At 45.2% G+C, this 22,270-nt stretch overlaps 1 long non-coding RNA gene across 1 annotated transcript in view; it reads right to left on the bottom strand.

Moving 5' to 3' along the window:
• Positions 1-7,124, bottom strand: part of LOC134357121 (uncharacterized) — a 118,912-nt gene extending 111,788 nt beyond the window's left edge. The window contains exon 1 of the long non-coding RNA XR_010020517.1: positions 7,075-7,124. This is a non-coding gene — a long non-coding RNA (uncharacterized LOC134357121). The remainder of the gene's footprint in view (positions 1-7,074) is intronic.
• Positions 7,125-22,270: the final 15,146 nt, after the last annotated feature.

The following is a 22,270-nucleotide window of genomic DNA, read 5'->3' as shown; positions in this document are numbered from 1 at the left end:
CCCGCCTTCCTCTCCGTCTCTCCTCCGACTCCCCGTCTCTCCTCCGACTGCCCCCCCAAAAACCCCCTGTTCCCAGTCATATGAGGCAGCATTATCATCCGAAAACAAAACGATACATGACCACCCATTGGCTAATAGCTCCCTGCTGTCTGTATTAACCCAAGCAAATGTCCAGTTAGAGACTTTCTCAGCATTTAACATAACAAAGAAGCCATTTTAAATTTAACATACAAAAAAGAAAGACCCCGTACACTACAATGGCCAATTAACCTATCTGGTACGTCTTTGGACTGCGGGAGGAAACCAGAGTACCTGGGGAAAACCCATGCATTCCACAGGGAGGGGATATACAGAAACACCTTACAGAACGGCACCGGAATTGAACTCTGAACTCCAGAACACCCCGAGTTGCAACATCATCGCGCTAAATGCCACACTACTGTTCTTACTCTGTTACTTCTGTACAGCACACAAAACTAAACACAAGAGATTCTGCAGATGCTGGAAATCCAGAGCAACGCACACCAGGTTCTAGAGGAACTCAGCGGGTCAGACAACGTTTATGTAAATGAATAAACAGTTGACCTTTTTCACTGCATCTTGATCCACGTTACAAGAATAACAAATCCAAACCAAAACCTCCTCGTTGACTGTGCAGCCATTACGTCGATTGGTACCGAACTTGTACCTGACCACATCTGGCTATTATGCCAGGATGCTGCCTGGATGACAGGGAATGAACTACAAGGAGAGACAGGGTTGTTTGCAGAGACCGAGGGGAGACCTGATAAAAGTTTAGAAGACTACGAGAGGAACAGAAAGAGTGGACAGGGTTAGATCATGGGTTCCGACTAAAGGAAAAATGGCTGGAGTTGCTTAGCACTCCAGTGCAAGGGTGTTTATTAGGTGTGGCAAAAATCCATCTTACAAAATTTAGCGAAAATACTGAAAATAAAGCTGCCAATATTTACAAAATGATATCTACCAGAAAACACAATTATAGTTCCATACTATTTTTGTCCGAAGTGAATTACTGACAGTCCTGACCTCTCTCTCCCCCACTGAGAGTGACCACCCAGAGCACCCAGAGGAAACTACGGGGAGAATGCACAAACCCCTTGCAGGCAGACGCACGAATTGAACCCTGGTTGCTGGTACTGTAGTGACGCCCTAACCACTACGCTATGGTGCTGCCCTGAGAACTGTTGAGGATGAATTGCTGGGTGTCTAAAACCTTAGACAGATGGACTTTTGAAGTGAAATGTAACAAAACAGAACATGGGCCAAAATTGATCACTTTTTGAAACTGGGTCACCAGAGCTGAGAGACACTGGACTACTTTGCTGTATCCTATTCTCGCTCTACTCCTGTTAACCCTTGCACTAAATAATCCAATTTACAGTTTATTCTCACGTAGCCTGGTCCCATCAGAAATGTCCCATGTCCGTCCGTCTCAACCCAAGCCTATTTGCTTTTCCCCACCAAAGAGTGGGAAAATTATAGGAAGGATGTGGAAACTTTAGAGAGGGTGCACAGGAAAATTACCGGGATGCAGCCTGGATTGGAGCATATCTTCAGCAAGCTACGGCTGTTCTCTTTGGAGTGAAGGAGGATGAGAGGTGATGATAGAGCTGTACAGATAATAAGGGGCATATATAGAATGGCAAGTCAGAGACTTCTTCCATAGGGGAGAAACAGCTAATATGAGAGGCCATAGTTTTAAATCACTGGAGGAAAGTATGGAGGCGGGGGTGGGGGGCAAATATCAGAGATAGGATTTTGTTTTCAGATAGAGAGTGCATGGAACATCTTGCCAGGGGTGGTGGTAGAAGCAGATACAATTACATTAGGGACACCTAATTTCCCTAGGCAGCCACATGGATGGGAGAAAAATGGAGGGCTATGTAGGAGGAAAGTATTAGATTGATCTTACAGTAGGTTATAAGGTCAGCACAGCATTGTGGGTCACAGAGCCTGTACTGTGTTGTTATGTTCTATGTAAGAATCTCCAGTCCGAATCATTAATACCATTTATTGTTTCTCATACAGTGTGTTGTCTAGCCTTCTGAATGTTTCCAGCACTGTTTCCTTTTCTTTTCAAAATTTTAGAAAACCAACATTTGTAGCAATGTTGATTGTAATTAACATTTATTAGATTGGCTCCAGGATTGAGGGATTTCAGCTCTAAGGGAAGCTGGGGCAGCTCCCCCTAGCTTAGGAGGAGATTCAATGGAAGAATACAAAATCTTGACCAGGTTAAACCTGGGTAAGGAGTGAGTGGCAGGGTGGAGATACGTCTTTACCAAAGGAGGTGTAAGGCGCTCCTTCCCTCTGCTAGCCTGCAGGTCATCCTCGGACAAGGTGTAGTACCTGATTAGCACCCCCCACCCCCACAAATCAGAGTCACACGAAGCCGCGGGAACTGGTGGTGGATGGTCGTACGAGGAGTCAGGGCATATCACAATTCCTGGTCACGCGACCACTGACACCAGGCAGACAATTTCCGAAGAGTATCGATAATGGCTGGTGTTTACCCGTCTTGTAAAGACACTGTCCAGAAGGCAATGGCAAACCACTTCTGTAGAAGAATTTGCCAAGAACATGAACATAGTTAAAAGACCATGAACGCTCACATCATATGACACGGCACATAATGATGATGATGATGAAGAAAGAGAGGGAGGCAGAGTCAAAGTAATTATCCAGGTAAGTTTCTATCACCACATTCTGTACGACCTTGAGATTTATGTTCTTGCAGGTATTACAGGCAAATAAAGAAATACAATGGAAATTATGCATAACTGTTCCTAAACTAAGAATGGCAAACAACCAACGTGCAGAGGAGACAAACTATGTAAATTTTTAAAAAATCAAAAATAATACTGAGAATTTGAGTCCTCGAATCTTTGAAAGTGTGTCTGTAAGTTGTAGAATTAGTTCAGAGTTGAGGTGAGTCAAGTTATCCATGCTGGTTCAGAGCCTGATGGTTGAGGGATAATAATGTTCCTGAACCTTGTGGTGCGGGACCCATGGCTCCTGCCCAATGGTAGTAACGAGAAGAGAGTACAGTCTGGATAGTGGGATCCCTGATGATGGATGCTGCTTTCTCGTGGCAGTGCTCCACGTAAATGTGTTCAGTGGTGCGCAGGGCTTTGTCCGTGAAGGACTGGGCTGTATCCACCACCTCCTGCAGTCTTTTCCTTTCCTGGGCATTGGTGTTTCCATAATCGAGCTGTGATACGACCAGTCAGGACACTCTCCACTGTGCACTTAAGGAAGCTTGTCAAAGTTTTCGTTGGCATGCCAAATCTATGCAAACTTATAAGAAAGCAGAGGGGTGGTTTATGAACCAAGGTAGACAGATTCAATGTTTTGGGCAAACATTAGAAAGGGGAGCGGTTGCAAGGAGAATATTTGTTTTGATATTGGCTGAGTAAACATGATTGGCCATTCTCTGCCCGTGCAGGTGCTGGAAGTGGAATCAGGTGCCTTCGGGGAAGTTGTAAGAATTATTTGCAGGAATGGCAGGAATGAGCAGGGGAATAGGACTGATAGGACTGTTCACCTTGGGGCCAGCACAGACACTGGGCTAAATGGCCTCCTACCTGGTAACAATGCAGAGATTCTATCGTCTAAAATGGATTGGTGTTTTACACACACACACACACACACACACACACACACTTGTTAAAAAGCTTCAACTGGACTAATTGAAAGCACACAACCTGTTGCAACACAATAAACGTCAGAAATCACTAACTGTAAAAACCCAGATGGGAAATAAGTTTCAGTTGTTTACAGGGGAAATTGTTGTGATGTTTTAATTGCATTCCAATGCACACCAATTACTGCCTTTGGTATCCGCAACACTGCATTCACTGCCCTTCTTATGAATAATTAAAAACACATCAAGAATTCCTCATAAATTTTTCTTATTCCCACATGTCCTGAAAACAGGGCATTTGGTTTGTGAGGAGTCACCTCAGAGCATCGCTCTCAGTCTGAACATTTGATCTTGGACTGTTCGCCTACTGTAGAGGATGCTGGCCATCACATACCAGAGATTCTAATACTAGACACAGAGAGATCCAGATACCACGCAAAAACTCTGTGATACTTTTGAAAGGGTCTGAGTGACTGGTTTGTCAGATCACTAAAGTTACAGACTTACTCTTGAAACACACAAGCACACTTGCAAACGAGTTCGTTACTAAACAGTTCTCCGTACAAGTATATACGCACCCCACAGGCGACCTGAAAAGTCAGTAACCTTCCTTCGCAACTGGTGGCCCTGTCTCACCAAATTACACAAAAATGTCTCGACACACATGCACTTCTTTTATATCCACCAGTTCAGTTCTCCGCGCGTTTGTGATACTTCACGATGCCGCGGTCATTGACCTGAACAGATCTAAGTGTGTGTGTGTGCTAATCTTAAAAATACCCACCCACTTAGACTGCTGAGATTGCTGGCCACACGATGTGTCATGAATGTATCCCAGATAAGTCCCCAAATATTGTGACTGCGAACGAAGCCACCAGGAGACACTGACTCTGGTGATATAGAAGCACACAAGCAGGCATCATACTGGAGACACTCTTGGAAGAAAAGGTCTCCTGACCAAATATTACATCACATTTTATATGTTAAAAGAACAAAGTTAACAACAGGACAATTTCTATAGTTACAATGCATTCATAACGCTTCCTTTGAGTTGCACTTAATTCCAAACATCTAGATCTTCACACCAACACACCAAAAATGAGTGTTAATTACCTCTGTCTCTGAACTGCATTCATGCATATGCAGATATCTCAGGTGAATGGGTTTGCAATCGACCCATCTGCAGCTCCAGGAAGACAATTGTTTTGAGCTGCATTTTAAAATGAGTCTGCGATTCACATTCAAATCTGGAGACTGGTTATTGTTGAAATTAATATTTGCTATATACCCTACCTCCAGAATATGCCCTAACATTAAATAAGCGATTTACAACATAACCCATGGGATTAGACAGTTTACAGAGAGAAGTAATGAAGTGTGTTACAGGCTGGAAATAGAGAAACCGCTAAAGCTTATAAAAAGTGGCACAAGAACAAATAGGCAATAAATTCCAACATGTCAGAGATGTTCGCAACAATGTGGAAACAGCAACCGAATAGAGAACATTAGATGGCTTATATAACAAATGATAAAGTTGATTCCTTTGAATATATTGTGGTTTGTAACTCACTCTCAATATTCATTACTCTATATGTAAATTTAATCTAGCCAATTAGATCATTGTTGTAATGTATTCCCAGTTTTATTTTTAAAAAGGCTTAGAAGTTTCATTTTCTTATCAAAGTATGCATATACAATATAACTCTGATATTCATCTTCTCCAGGTAGCTGTGAAATACAGAAAAACCATGGGAGTTGTTGAAAGAAAAAAACATTAACAATTCCTATGATTTTTTTTTCTGTATTTCAGGCTATCTGGAGAAGAAGAATATCAGAGCTGTATTGTATCTGCATACTTTGACAATAAAATTAACCTCTGAAAAAAAATCTATGAATATATTACAACACTGATCTAATTGACAGAACTAGATTTACATGTAGGGTACTGTATATTGGGAGTTAATTACAAACCATAGTATATTCAAAGGAATCAACTTGTACAAAGTGGAGATATTTATCAGGCCTTCTCAATGCCTCAATTTTATAACCAACCTGAATTCTGCATCCATTTCTGCAAACTGGCAGTGCACTCTGGATAGGTTTGTGAGTTGATATGTGTTTCATCAGGGACATAACAAGAGTGAAAAAAACTCCAATGTGCATGCTAGGCTCTATGTAGATTTTGGAGCTGCCTTGAACATTCGATAGTTTCACAAGCAAAAGTGCAGGACCGTCCTCAGGTGAGAACCAGTAACCTCGTTGATATCACAGCCAGGATAGGTTATCCACTTGTACTTCCTCAGAAGACTAAAGTAGTTTAGCTCGTCACAGGTGACCCTTACCAAGTGAGAAGCTCACTTCCATGTGGATAGCCTTCAACCTGACTGAAGGAAGATTGATTTCTTCAACTCTGGTCATTTCTCCCCCTCCCCCTTCTCTTTTTTCTCATTCCCCATTCCGGCTCAATTCTTACCTCTTTTCCTTCTCCTCACTTGCCCATCACCTCCCTCTGCTGCCCCTCCTCCTACTCTTTCTCCCATAGTCCACTCTCCTCTCCTACAAAGGTTCCTTCCCCTACAGTCCTTTACTTCTCCCACCTACTACCTCCCAGCTTCTTACTTCATTCTTCCTCCCCCCACCAAAACTACCTTTACAGTCCTGATGAAGGGTCTCAGCCTGGAGTGTCGACCGCTTATTCTTCTCCACTGATGCTGCCTGACCTGCTGAGTTCCTCCATTATTTTGTGTATGTTACTCCATTTTAAATATACCCAGTGACTTGGTATATTTGTTGGCGGCAATGAATTCCACAGATTCACCACCATCTGGCTAAAAAAATTGCTCCTTTATCTCTGTTCTAAAGGGATGTTGTTCTAATCTGAGGCTGAACTCTCCTATACTAGACATTGGAGGTAGATAATGGGGGGTTCAGCAGATGCGTCATTTGTCTCTAATACATTCAAAGGCCTGGGTATCCAAAAGCACAAATATTCTGGCCACCAGTTGCACAGAAGTAAATACAAACAAGCAGTTCAACACAGTGACCCAAGAGATTCTGCTGATGCTGGAAATCTTAAGCAATGCACACAAAATGCTTGAGGAACTTTGCAGATCAGACAGCTTCTATAGAGGGGAACAGGGGAATAAACAGTTGATGTTTTCACACAAGACGGTCTAGATCAGGCGTTGCCAACCCCTTTTATACCATGGACTTATACCATTAAGCAAGAGGTCTGTGGACCTCTGAAACGTTGACTGTTCATTTCTCTGCATTGATGCTGCCTGACCTGCTGAGTTCCTCCAGCATTTGGTGGGTGCAGCACGACACAGTCATTACTCCCAGTATCCCAGCACCGTAAGAACCAGGAAGCCATCTCACTGAACGAGGCTTCATACCATTTTGTCACTCACCCATTTTCTTGGTCTTCCTCTAGGCCGCTTGACTTTTGGTGGCTCTGCTTTCTGCAAGAGATGACCCAGACCACATGAAGTTAGCTTGACTGTGTTAACAAGAGTTAAATACTGTAGATCTACAAAAGGCAATGTCTCGAGACAATGACATCCATTATTAAGGACCCCCACCTCAAGGTTCAACAACCATTGCTTCCCCTCTGCCATTAGGTTCTTGAATCATGTGAAAAACCCCAATTTTACCTTTGGCTACATCTCCCTCAATTTACACCAATGTTTTTTTCATACAAGTTGGATATAATTTATGTTATTTTATGTAATTTATCATGTCATGTTTGCCAATACAATTTGTGTTTATAATGCATTGTGCTAATGTGGAAAGCTCCTTTCCATCCCATTTATAACCTGGCTACGTGTGCCCATGACAATGAATTTGAACTTAAAGTAGATGTGCATGTTGGAAATCTGAAACCAGCACAGATACATAGCAGAACAGGCAGCAACTGCAGAGGGAGAAGCAGTGTTTCAGATGGATGATGTGGATCCAGAACATTCGCTGCTTCTTGCTCCACAGATTCTGCCTGACCTTCTGAGTATCTACAGTGGTTACTGTTTTAGCAAAAACATATTAAACATTAAGGAGGTTCCGTCTCAGCACAAGAGCTGGGGAAATTTATGACTATATTCTTTGCATATTCATATGCCTACGTAAGAGTCTCTTTGAAGTTTCTATTATATTTGCCTCCAGTACCATCCAGGCACATACCACTTTTCCCGCACATCTCCTTTGAACTTTTCCCCTGTCTCACCTTAAATGCCTGCCCTATAGTATTAGATATTTCAACCCTGGAAAAAACATACCGGCGATCCATCTATGCCTCTCATAATCTTAGAAGTTTATATTAGGTACCTCTTTAGCCTCTGCCACTCAGAAGATAAAAAAAAACATGCTTATCCAATCTCTCCTTATAGCTCATACCCTCTAATTCAGGCACACATTCTCATAAACCTTTTTGGCACCCTCTCCAAAGTCTTCACATCCTTCCTCCAGGTTAGGGAAGGAGAGGTGAGCCCGGGGAGAGGGGAGGGATGTAATAGGCAAGTGAGAAGAAGTGGAAGATCAGAGTGGGTCCCATCCTCCTCTTTCTCCCATTGTCCACTCTCCTCTCCTATCAGATTCTTTCTTCTCCAGCTCTTGACCTTTCCCACCCTCCTGACTTCACCTATCACCTTCCAGCTACACTCTTACCCCTTCCCCCACCTTTTAATTCAGGCATCCCCTTTCCTCTCTGTCCTGAAGAATGGTCTCAGCCCAAAATGTCAATAGTTTACTCTTTTCCTGCCCAATCTGCTGAGTTCCTCCAGCACTGTGCATGTGTTGCTTTGGATTTCCAGCATCGGTAGATTTTCTTGTGTTTGTGATTAACCTCCAGTTCTTCAGTTCATTATTCTAACCAATTTACTACCATACCATTAGATTAATATTTTACTAATGTGATCATGATATCAATATGCCTCTAGTCATAGTCATAGAGTATTGGAGCACTATAGCACAGAAACAGGTTCTTTGGCTCATCTAGACCATGACAAACTGTTATTCTATTTTACCAAGTCCCATTGACCTGCACTTGGATCACGGCCTTAACTTTACTCTGGAACTGGTGTGCGGAAAGGTGAACTGGCTACTGGTTATCGGATGAGCTTGAAGAATTACTTCTGACCAGAGACAGCAACACTGAGGGAAGACCTAAATGGTAGGGATGAAGCAAGGCATTCCATGGTTCTCAGGTACCTTCTGCACTGCTCGAGGCTCCTTGTTCTTGCTGCCTATCGGTCTTCCCCGAGGTCGCTTGGGTGTAGGCGGACCAACTGGTTCCTGAAGGGCAGAAGCACGGAGAGTTCAAATCAATGGAAGAAACGAGTTAACAGTAAAAATAATCCACAGTTACAAACACAAGTGCCATCAGATTTCCAGGTGAACAGAATCGCAGGTTTACTCGGGAACCAAGGGATGAGTCAGTCAGTGCAAGGAGGTGGCAAAAAGGCAAAAGGTCAACCATGATCTTACTAGGTAGCAGAGCAGGTACAGGGGCCGAACGGCTTATTCCCATTACTGTGTTGTGGGATCCCCTTCTGCAATCATGAGGCGGGCACACTAATAGCTCTACTTTGTTAGAAGTTTGAGGATATTTGATATGTCTCCAAAGACACTTACAAATTTCTACAAACGTATTGTCGAGAGCACTCTGACTGGTTTCATCACGGCATGGTATGGAAGCTGAAATCACAGGATCACACGAGGATGTGGGGCATGGTGGCTCAGCCAGCTCCAGCACAGGCACAACCCTGTCCACCATCGGGGACATTTTCTAGAGGCAGTGTGTCACAAAGGCCACTCACCACTCTTGACGAATCAAAGGGCTAGATGACCAGCTTCTCCCATTTTCCCATTCCTTAAGCCTGGCTTATCCACTGCTTGATCCCATGTACCTCGGGGTCAGATGCCACCGCACCTTCCTCTCCCTGAGATGGGGACTGGCTATCTCCTCATTACTAACAACAGGGAGAAGGTACAGGAGACAAAAGACCCACAAGCCATGTTTTAGGAATCTCTTTTTTTCCCCCTCCGCCATCAGATTTCTCAATGGGCAATGAACGCTACCTCACTATTCCTCTTTTGTACTTTAAAAATTTTTTTTACAGTAATAGTAGTAAATTTTTGCAAGACGCACAAAATGCTGGAGGAACTGAGCAGGTCAGGCAGCATCTATAGAGAAGAGTAAGTAGTCGATGTTTCAGGTGAAGACTCTTCTTCAGGACTGAGAGGGAAGGGGGAGATGCTTGAATTAAAAGGTGGGGGGGGGGGAAGAGGCTAGCTGGAAGGTGATAGGTGTAGTAATTTTTTGTCTTGCACTGTACTACCACCACAAAACGACATATTTCACACATATGATAACAAACCAGATTCAGATATCGAAAACCCACACGCAACGATTCAGGAAGATCATCTTCCCCTCCACCAAATTTCTGAATAATCTATGTACCCATGAGTGCTATATATTCTTTTTGTTGCACACTTATTTTTGTCATTTATAGCAAATTTATGTCTTTACATTGGACTTCTTTCACAACACAATAAATTTCACATTACATGATACACTCAGTGGCCACTTTTATCTGCTACACCTGCTCGTTAATGTAACCATCTAATCAGCCAATCATGCAACAGCAGCTCAATGCATAAAAGCACACAGACATGGTCAAGAGGTTCTGTTCTTCAGCCCCAACATCAGAATGGGGAAGAAATGTGATCCAAGTGACTTTGACTGTAGAGTGATTGTTGGCACTGATTGGGGTGTTTTGAGTATCTTGGAAACTTCTGATGTCATGGGATTTTCATGCCAAGCAGTCTCTAGCGTTCAGGGAGAACGGTGTGAGAAACAAATAACATCCAGTGAGCAGCAGTTCTGCGGGTGAAAATGCCTTGTTAATGACGGAGGTCAGAGGAGAATGGCCAGACTGGTTCAAGCTGACAGGAAGGTGATAGTACGACAGTGGTGTCTCTGAATGCATAGCACGTTGAACCTTGAAGTGGGTGGGCTACAGCATTGGAAGACCATGAACGTGGTCACTTTATTAGGTACAGGAGGTGCCACTGAATGTACGTCAATAATAATAAATCTGATTCTGCTCTTCATTGTGTTATCCTGGCTTGCTTTACAACCCTCTGATAGAGTAAAGAGGACCCCGGTCTAACTTCTCATAGAAACGGTGCCACTTTGGACATTGCCCCATTTGCCCAGGTGCTTGTGCTCAGCTCTCTGGACTGGGGCATGCGCTGAGGGCTTTTTTTTTTTGACTCTAAGGAGTGTGTGCCACCCACCGATTCACAGAGAAGTTGAATCCGAACTGGGTTGGGATTGCCCTGCATCCACAGTTATACTGTAGCACAGCATGCCCAAACAAACATGACCCTTGCTTTCAGGCCTTCAGTCTCTGGCTGGCACAGTGGCCAGCTGGTAGAGCCGCTGCCTCACAGCGTCAGAGACCCGGGTTCAATCCTGACCTTCAGACACAGTCTGCGTGGAGTTTGCACGTTTTCCTCACGTGGGTGTCCACAAAGTAAAGGTTAAAGATTAAGGTTGAAGATTCGCTTTATTCATCATGTTACACTGAAATATACAGCAAAATCCATGGTTTGCGTCAAAGCATTATCAGTGAGGATTCTGCTGGGCAGCCCACACCTCGCCAACCCTAACCCGTATGCCTTTGGAAGGTGGGAGAAACCCCACGAGGTCACGGGGAGAATGACCAGACAGCGGCAGGAATTGAACTCCGATCTTACAACTGGCTCTGTACAGCGATGCTCCTGCTGCTACGTTACCATGGCACCCTTCGACTTTGCACTTTCCTAATGTAACTCCTTCCTCTTATGTAGCGGCCCAACTTTAAAACCATTAGTTTTACCTGCAGCACCGTGAAGTGTTTTGTTGTCACACTACCAAGCCAACCAAGTGGAAGTCCTCGAGGTGCTGTGGGTCCCTCCCATACAGGTTGGTCGGTTAACTGACCACCGTAAAATATCCCTGGTGTGCATGAGTGTGGTGGTACCGGTAGAATCCGAGGGAAATGGGTTTGAATAAATTGGGATTATTAGAACAGGGCTCCTGGAAAATGGGCCCGAGTTATTCAGCAACTGATCAGGAAGTCAGAACATGCTTAAGTTGCCACAAAACATAGTCAGAATTCAGCTCCCAGTGAAAGGTTAAATTTCAACTCAATGGGTCTTTAATCAATTGGCTTGGAGACAACAAGCTGATTGGCCACCTTTTCGGTAATATTTGCGTGATGATTCACTCTCCCACAGGAGGTGGCTGGTAGGGATTCAACGGGCCGAACAGTCTGCTTCCACACTGTGTAACTACGAATACTCTCTGAACATCGTCGCCTCATTGTGGTGGAGAGGCTTCTGAGTTTCTGAGATCCAGAGAGCAATGCCATCTGGAAGATAGCTCCAGGTAGGGTCACCCACGGTGGAAAGGTCAAGGGGGTGATTCCAGACAAAGAATGATCCAGCCAGGAACTCAAAGGTAGAGCTGGCAGAAGATGGTGAAACTTCACAATGGCAAGAAGGCAAAGAAAGGCTGCCACAGTGATCTTGCACTCCATGCCCCTGGACCCTGTCTCCGATCTATCAAGGAGCATGCAGTGGCTGCCCGTGCATTAGCCTCCCCATGTTAAACAAAGTCACTCACAGGCATCATCCATTAAGGGGATAACCCCTTGGAAGAACATCGTACTCGACTTGAGTGATCGCATTACTACAGCATCAGTAGTGGGAGTTATTGGAAGGTACTCTAAGGGATTGGATATGCAAGTATTTGGATAGACATGGATCGATTAAAGATCGTCAGCATGGCTTCAAGCTTCATAGGTCATGTCTAACCAAATTTATAGAGTTTTTCAAGGAACTTACCAGGAAACTGTATGAAGGCAAGGCAGTAGATGTTGCCTACATGGACTTTAGCAAGGCACTTGACACAGTGCCACTTCCCGTCACTTCCTTTTGTGCTCTGCCAGTGACATTGATCATTGTGTGAGAGAGAGATACATGCTGCTTTACACTTGAAAGTTGGTCTACAAGGTGCAACAAAGATTGCAGTGAAAGAAGAAACCAGTGACAAGATCTTGAAAAACAAACTGATCGGAGAGAGTCAGGATATGTGGACATGTTTCAGTTGCCAGTGCAGCAAAGATGGATTTCAGCTCCCACTGAAAGGTTAATCTAATGTTAAACTTTATCAATGTTTTTCTGAGGTCCTTGAATTACAGTGGGAAATGTCCATATAATGAACAAGAATATATTCAGCAGGTCAGGAAATAGAGGATTGGCTGGTTGAGGCAGGACAGCAAGAACATTTAAAATACATTCGGACAGGCACGTGGATAGGAAAGGTTTAGAGCAGGGGTTGCCATCCTGGGATACTAGGACCCCTTGGTTGATGGTAGGGGGTCCATTGCATAAAGGAGGTTGGAAACCCTTGATTTAGAGGGATATGGGCAAAACATGGGAAAATGAGACTAACCCAGGTAGGCATCTTGGTTGGCATAGACCATTTGTGTCAATGGACCTGTTTCCTTGCTCTATGACTCCATTGTACTGTTTTAGTTCTGAAGAACTGAACTGTTAACTATTTCAATCACACTCTCTCTCACTCTCCCCAAATGCTGTCGGATCGGACCTGCTGTGTATTATCACGATCCTGCTTTTTATTTCAGATTTCCAGCATCTGCGGTTTCTTTGTGGCCACACCCCCCCCCCCCCCCACCCGGGTTGCAATTCATCCCTCCGGCCAGTGATGGGTGGTGGTGCTGCAGCGCCTCTACTGACAGAGGGTGGAAATGCAGTCGGGCAGTTTCCATTAGCCTCGTGGACACCATTACGTACAATGGAAAAAGATGATAGATGCACAATTTTATGAAAGTACTTTACAACGTAAACAGTCAATGCACAGTACTGAAAGGAACCGACTTCAAAAACATCGGCTTTCATACATCTAACATCAGCAGGTTTATAAATAGTTATGGACTTCAAGATCAAACTGTAGGCAGCAATAAGCATAAATATTAAAGGGCATGACCGTCCATTAGTAACACAACAGACCTGAACTTTTCATTTCAGTTACATGAGTTTCCATTCTTGCTCTTTCCACTGGCTTTACATGGTTAGGGGTCTCAGCTAAAGGAGTTTGTGGCTTCTACTGTTTTCATGCACTATCTTCTACACATGTGTGCATGCATGTTTGCACCGGGTCATGAATGAGTGATTTATACACCAAGTGGTCATTATTAAGTACTTTGCTTTCGATCAGCACGTTAAACAAATACACCTTACACGTTTCTCCCAAGTTCCAGTCCCGACGTAGGGTCTCAACCTGAAACATAAACTGTCCATTTCCCTCCACAGATGGAGCCTGACCCGCAGAGTTCCTCCAGCAGTTTGCTTCTTGCTCTGGATTGCAGCATCTGCCGCCTCCTCCACAGGGGGGGGGGGGCACGGTAGCCTAGTGGTCAGCGCTGTTCTTCACAACGCGAGCGATTGGAAGATCGGGGCTCAATTCCCGCCACTGTCGGTGAAGAGTTTATACGTTCTCCCTGTGACTGCATGGGCTTCGTCAGAGTGGTCCAGCTTCCTCCCACCTTCCAAAGACGTACGGGTTCGGGTTAGTAAGTTGTGGGCGTGCTAAGATGGCGCCAGAACGATGGTGACACTTGTGGGCTGCCCCCTGCGCACCCTTGGACTGTTTTGGTCGTTGACGCAAATGACGCACTTCACTGTATGTTTCAACGTTTCTGCAGCAAATAAATCTAATCATTTCCATTCCTGTGAACCTTCTTTGATCCAAACAATTTGCAGGTCAGAAATGCGGCCACAAACCAAGTCCCAAAGCAGCAGGAGGTACCTGCAGTACCACAATGGTGGGCAAATCTATCCTGCCCTTCTCCCAAATTCTTCTTCGTACGTACAGGCTGTACACAGGCCAGGTGTTCATAAACCGGGAAGGGCGTTGGAGCAGGTCAGGAATATGCTCATAATAATCGGGAAGGGACATAAACCATAAGACATCTCCTACTGCTGCACCAATTAAACGTGAGCCAATCCAAGATGATGTTCAGGAATCCAAGTAGGGAGTTCAACACCTAAACATCAAGTGCCACATCAACCAGCTGAGGCTTTGTCAGATACGTTGGCAAAGTTATTTCCCATGGTAGGGGATTCTAGGACCAAGAGGGCACGACTTCAGGATTGAAGTACGTCCATTTAGAACTGAGATGCGGAGAAATTACTTTAGTCAGAGGGGTGGTAAATCTGTGGAGTTTGTTGCCACGAGTGGCGGAGGAGGCCAAGTCATTGGGCATATTTAAGGCAAAGATAGATAGGTTCTTGATTAACCAGGGCATCAAGGGGTATGGGGTGAAGGCAGGGGAGTGTGAATGACTGGAAGAATTAGATCAGCCCATGATTGAATGGCGAAGCAGACTTGACGGGCTGAATGGCCTACTTCTGCTCCTATATCTTATGGTCTTATGAGGGCACGTGGCCAAGTGGTTAAGGCATTCGACTAGCGATCTGAAGGTCGTGAGTTCGAGTCCCAGCCAAGGCAATGTATCGCTCTGCGACGACACTGGTGCCAAGCTGTATGGGTCCTAATGCCCTTCCCTTGGACAACATTGGTGTCATGGAGAGGGGAGACTTGCAGCATGGGCAACTGCTGGTCTTCCATACAACCTTGCCCAGGCCTGTGCCCTGGAGAGTGAAGACTTTCCAGGTGCAGATCCGTGGTCTCGCAAGACTAATGGATGCCTTTACTATTACTATGGATAAAACAACCACTAAAGGAATGGAGCTGCTGGTAAAAACCCAAACGATGCTGATGTGCCCAACTAGAGTAACAGCTTTCACTATGAGCTTTTGGTCTCAGTAAGAGAGCATGAAGTCTCATGGTCAACCAGCACCTGCCATCATTTCCCCCTCGCCTGCACTTCCCACTGAACATACACACCAAGTAAAAGTGCCCCATTATCCTGGGGCAGCAGTTCTATCTTCTCCGGACCTGCCTCGTTACCTCTGCCACCTTGCATCTGCTTCCCATTATAATCTATGATTATAATAATTATAGTTTAGCCTGTCTTCCACACCAATCCAGACCCTTTGCCGCATGCTCCCACCATGGGTTGTCGCACTGTCCCTGAAGTCCAGATGACCCAAGGTCTTCAGGGATGAGAAGCTATCATGCAGTGTAATGGTTAGCGCATCACCTTACAGTGCCAGCCAGCGATTACCAAATGGGTTCAGTTTCCCCCTGCTGTCTGTACAGTCTCCCCGAAACCATGTGGTTTCCTCCAGGTGCTCCTGTTTCCTCCCACATTCCAAAGACGTTTGGGTTGGAACTGGTAAGTTGTGGGCTTACTATTTTGGAGCTCGAAGCAAGGCGATGGGATTACATGATTGCTTTGGGGCCCTGAACGAAGGTAAGGAAGGAGGTAAATGGGAAGGTGGAGCATTTGCTGGAATAAGTGCCAGGAGGGAGATTAGTGGGGAGGGACGAAGGGACAAGGGAATCACGGAGGGAGCGATCCCTGCAGGAAATGGAAAGTGCGGGGGTTGGGGGGGGGGAGGAGGTAAAGATGTGTTTGGTGGTAAGATCTCATTAAAGATGACAGAAGTTGTGGGAAATGATGTGTTGAATGCAGAGGCTCATGAGGTGGTAGGTGAGAACCAAAGGGCTCTATCCCTGTTAAGGAGGCAAGAAGCTGGGGTGAGTATGGATGTCTGGGAAATGGAGGAAATATGGGCAAGAGCAGCATCAATAGTGGAGGAAGGGAAACCCTGCTCTTTGAAGGAAGATGATATTCTGATGTCCTGGAAAGGAAAGCTGCATGCTGGGAACAGATGCGGCAGAGACAAAGGAACTGAGAAAAGAGAATAGCATTTTTACAGGAGACAGGGTGGGAAGAGGTACAGTCAAGATAGCCTTGGAAATCGGTAGGTATGTACAAGAAGTTGGTAGACAGTTTGTCTCCCAGAGATGGAGAGAGATGAGAAAGGGAAGGGAGGTGTCAGAAATGGGCCGAGTAAATTTAGGGACGGGGCGAAAGTTAGTGGCAAAGCTGATGAAATTAACGGGCTCAGCGTGGGTGCATGAAGCAACACCAGTGCAGTCGTTAATGTTGCGTAGGAAATGTTGGGGAGCATTAACATGGAAGGCTTGGAGCATGGACTGTTCTACACAACCAGCAAAAAGGCAGGTGCAACGTTGACCCATACGAGTGCCCACAGGTACCCCTCGGGTCTGGAGAAAGGAGAAGGAGCTGAAGGAGAAATTGTTGAGGCTGAGGACCAGTCTTGCCAGGTAGAGGAGGGTAGTGGTGGAGGGGAACTGGTTGCTTCTTTTATTGAGAAAAAAGCGGAGAGCTTTAGGGCCTTCTTGGTGGGGGATAGATATATATAGGGACTGGACATCCATGGCGAAAATGAGGCAGTAAGGGCCAGGGAATTGAAAGTTAGTGAGGAGATTGAGGGCACGTGAAATGTCGTGGACGTAGGTGGGAAGGGACTGAACCAAGGGGGATAAAATGAAGTCGAGGTATGTGGACACGAGTTCAGTTGGGCAGAAGCAGGCAGAGGCAATAAGCCTACCCAGACAGTCAGGTTTGATGTCTTGTTCTCACTTACCATCCCAGGAGCCTCCACATTCAACACATCATTCTTCGTGACTTCCGCCAACTAGAACGACATCCTATCATCAAACATATCTTTACCTCCCACCCGCTCTCTGCAAGGATTACTCCCTCTATGGTTCCCTTGTCCATTCTTCCCTTCCCACTAATCTCCCCCTTGTCACTTATCCTTGAAAGTGGCCAAAGTGCTATACCTGCTCATTTACCTCCTCCCTCACACCATTCAGGGTCCCAAACAGTTCTTCCAGGTGAGGCAACACTTCACCTGCAAGTCTGTTGGGGTCATCTGCTGCGTCCAGTGCTCCTGGTGCGGTCTCCTCTACATGGGTGAAACCCAACGCAAGTTGGGTGGCCATGTTATCGAGCACCTCTACTCCATCCACCAAAAGAGAAATTTCCCAGAAGCCAGCCATTTTAATTCAGATTCTCATACCAGTGTGTCGCTCCATGGCATCTTCTTTTGCCATGATCAGGCCTCTCTCAAGGTGGAGGAGCATATTTCGCCTGCGTAGCATCCAAACTGACGACAGGAACATTGATTTCTCCTTCTGGTAAAAATTTTCCCTCCTCATTCCCTCTTCTTCTATTCGCCACTCTGGCCTCTTAGCTTTTCTCACCTGCCTATCACCTCCCCCTGGGTCCCCTCCTTCTTCCTTTACTCCTATGGTCCTTTCTCCTCTCCTATCAGATTCCTTCATCTCCAGCCCTTTACCTTTCCCACCCACCTGGCTTCACCTATCACCTTCCAGCTATCCTCCTTCCCCTCCCCAACTTTTTATTCCGGCGTCTTCCCCCTTCCTTTCCAGTCCTGATGAAGGGTCTGGGTCCGAAATGTCAACTGTTTATTCATTTCCATGGATGTACCTGACCTGCTGAGTTCCTCCAACAATTTGTATGTTGCTCTGGATTTCGACAGAGAGATGCGGGGAGGGGTTTCACAGAGCATTGAGAAATCTGATAATGTTCCTGAACCATTGGGAGTGGGACCAGGCTTCCTGTTCCTCCTCCTCCCTGATGGTAGTTATGAAAAGAGGGCATTTTCTGGCTGGTGAATGATGATGCTGCCTTCTTGAGGCATTGTCTTTGGAAGATGTCCCTGCTGGTGTGGAGACTTGTGTCCATGACGAAGCCAAGTCTGTAACTCAGCTGTAGTTTCCTCCCACATCTCGAAAAGCTGTGCTTTGGTAGGTTAATTAGCTGTCTGTAACTTGCCTGTAGTGTGCAGGTGAGTGGTAGAATCAGGCCATTCCCTTTTCTCTCTCCTACCCTCTGGGGGAAGGTACAGGAGCTTGGAAGTCCAAACACCTGGACTTAAGGAGAACTTCTTCCTCACCTTTCTCAGACGTCAAAACAACCACCTCTTTTATATTCTCGGTGGTGCTGCCACCTTCTCAGACGCTTAACTCTACGGGAGTGTAGCAGTTAGCGTAACCCTTTACAGCACCGGTTATAATACAGGGGTTCAATTCCCGCCAGCGCCTGTAAGGAGTTTGTTCTCATTAGAGACATAGAAAACCTACAGCACAATACAGGCCCTTCAGCCCACAATGCTGTGCTGAACATGTACTTACTTTAGAAATTACCTAGGGTTACCCATAGCCCTCTATTTTTCTAAGCTCCATGTACCTGTCCAGGAGTCTCTTAAAAGACCCTATTGTATCCACCTCCACCACTGTTGCTGGCAGCCCATTCCACGCACTCACCACTCTCTGTGCAAAAAAACTTACCCCTGACATCTTCTCTGTGCCTACTTACAAGCACCTTAGAACTGTGCCCTCTCGTGTTCGCCATTTCAGCCCTGGGAAAAAGCCTCTGACTATCCACACGATCAATGCCTCTCATCGTCTTATGCACATTGTGACTGTAATGGTTTCCTCCCACATTCCAAAGACATTTCAGTTGGAGTTAGTAAGTTGTGCGAATGCTAAGTTGGCGCCAGAAACACTTGCGGGCTGCCCCCAGCACATCCTCAATACAAACAATGCATTTCACTGTACGTTCTGACATTTTAACACACATGACAAATAAAGTTAATCTTCATCTTACCCTTACTTCTCACAGATCCATTATTACCACTTTAGTATTTCTTTTTGCACAATTTCAGATTGCCCAACAATTTTTGCACAGTTCTGCTGTGGTGTGCTTATCATGTTAATTGTGGTATATATTACTAGCATTTATAGGTTACTCTGTGAGATTCTTGAAAACAAGAAACTGGGAACACATGACAATAAAATAACCCGAATCTGAGTGTGGGAGAATAAAACCGCGATTAATGTAGACCCAAGCTTTTCGGCAGATGTTAGAAATCTTGAACAATCAATGTAGGATTATTGTAATGCGGGGGCTCCCAACCTTTTTTTAATGCCATGGACCGCTACCATTAACTGGGAGGTCTAGGGGCCCCAGGTTGGAAACCCCTAGTGTAATGGGTGGTTGATGGTTACCAAAGACCCAGTGGGCCAAAGGGCTGTTTCCGTTCTGTATGTCTCTCTCTCTCTCTCTCTGACTGGGACCTCAAACCAGGTTAGGACTTGCACAGTGACTGGTAGGGCTCTGTGCAGTGTTATGCAACAGAGGGAACCTTGGAGTGTAGATGTGCATGGTTTGGTGGAAGTGGTGTCAGAAGCAGTGAAGAAGACATTTGACAGGCTGGCTTCTATCAGTCCCGGGACAGGCGCTGAGGACAGGAGCTGGAAAACTAAGCTGCAGTTGAGTAAGTTGTTGCTGAGTATTGTGTACAGTTTTGGTCACCCTAATATAGCAACATCTTACTCAACTGCAACTTAGCTTTTTCTCGTTTAAGAGTGCAGGAAGGTTCTACAAGGCCGTTGCCCGAGATAAAAGACGAGGTTTCATAGACCAGGACATTGTTCCCTGTAGTACAGGAGATTGAGGGGTGACTTGACAGAGGTATACAAGATCATGAGGGCCATAGATAGGGAGAGGGTACTAAAACAAAATGCCATAGGTTTAGGAATAGAGGTGAACAATTCGTAAGGAGCACCAGGAACAATTTCTTCACATAGAGGGTAATGCATATTTGGAATGAGCTGCAAGAAAGAGTGGTTGAGACAGGCACATTAGCAACATTTCAAAGCCATTGAGACATGGACGCAGAGAAGAGAGGTTTGGAGGGCCATGAGCCAAGTGAATGTAAATGGGACTAGGTTTCTGGTTGAGGCAGGCCCATCAGCAACATTTAAAAGCTATTGAGACATGGACAAAAAGAGGAGAGATTTGGAGGGAGATGGTCCAAATTCTTGCGGATGGGACTATGTTTCTGGGCAACTCAGTCGGCGTGGATGAGTTGGGTAGAAGGGCCTACTTCTGTGGTCTATGAATCTACCATTCTGTAAGAGCTCAGGAAAATGGCAGTTGTTCAAATGCAAGCCACTACGAATTTGACCCACACAAAATCGTTTATATCTATCTAACAGAAATTGAAAGATCGAGAGTGAACGTGGAGAGAGGGGGAGTCTAGGACCAGAGGGTGCAGATTCAGAATAGAAGGGTGTCCCTTTAGAATAGAGATGAGGAGGAATTTGTTTAGCCAGAGGGTGGTAAATCTGTGGAATTCATTTTCACAGATGGCCACAGAGGCCAAGTTATTGGATATACTTAAAGTGGAGGTTGACAGGTTCTTAATTACTAAGAGCATCAAAGGTTCCAGGCAGAAGCCAGGAGAATGAAGATGAGAAGGACAGTAAATCAGCCATGATGGAATGGTAGAGCAGATTTGATGGGCCAATTGGCCGAATTCTTCTTGTGTTTTATGATCTAACATTTTGAAGGAACTCAGCATTTCTGATGAAGGTTCTCAGGTCGAAATGCTGACTGTTTGTTTCCCTCCAAAGATGCTTCCAGAGCTGCTGAGTTCCTCCAGCATTTTGTACCTACTGATCCAGATTTCCAGCATTTTAATCTCTCACATGCATTACTACTCCAAATTTCCCTGGAAACGCAAAGCTGATTTTGGCTTACTTGAGGCTGCTTCTTTGGCCTTCCGCGACCTCGCCGCACCGGTTCGCCTGGAGCAGGCTGCTTGGGAGCCGCAGCGCCCTGCCTGGCTGGAGTCTCTCTCGCCCCGCTGTTGCTCATCGCTCCTTCCGGGTGGGGAGGGTGGGGTGGGGAGGTGAGGGGAGGGCGTGAAGCTTCCTGAGATCTTCAGAACAAAGATGGCGGGTGCTGGTTTTGCAACGACCAATGTTTCTCCCTCAGTGTACTGGGACCCCGTTGATGGTCAACTCTTCAATTCACAATAATAAAATCACGCCACCTGCAGAACAAAAGGAGGGAAGACCAGATAAGACCCCAGTCCTAGCGTATTCCTGGGAGATTTCAAGGAACAAATAACCTCAGCAACCAAACGAGAGATTGGAGGTCACAAAGTAGGAAGCTTCCCAGTAGCCATGATACAGGGTTTCCTGTAATATAGAGTTCATTCAGATTCACTTATTTATCACATGTACATCGAAACTTATAGTGAAATGTGTCATTTGCTTTAACAACTAACATACACAAGGACGGCTAGGGTCAGCTCACAAGTGTCGCCACGTATTTCAGCGCCAACACAATGCTCGGCAGAACAACACAGACAGAACCAAACAAAACAAACAAGCAACCAAACAATAGCAGAACAAGCCGTTTTCCTCCTTCCCATCTTTGTACACACAGGGACAGTTCAAAGTAAGTTTATTATAAAAGTACAAATACGTCACCATACACAACCCCAAGATCCAGTTTGTTGCAGGCATACACAATAAGTCCAATAACCCTAATAGAATCAAAGACCGCACCAACAGGGTGGACAACCAGTATGCAAAAGACAACAAACTGCAAATACAAAAAGAAAAAAAAATACAATTATAATAAAAAAATAAATAAGCATTTAATATTGAGGATAATAGATTGAAGAGTCCTTGAGAGTGAGTCCATAGGTTGTGGAAACAGT

The sequence above is a fragment of the Mobula hypostoma genome, chromosome 15 (assembly GCF_963921235.1).
Source record: "Mobula hypostoma chromosome 15, sMobHyp1.1, whole genome shotgun sequence".
Classification (NCBI taxonomy): Eukaryota; Metazoa; Chordata; class Chondrichthyes; order Myliobatiformes; family Myliobatidae; genus Mobula; species Mobula hypostoma.
This window is presented reverse-complemented; position numbering and strand designations above follow the sequence as displayed.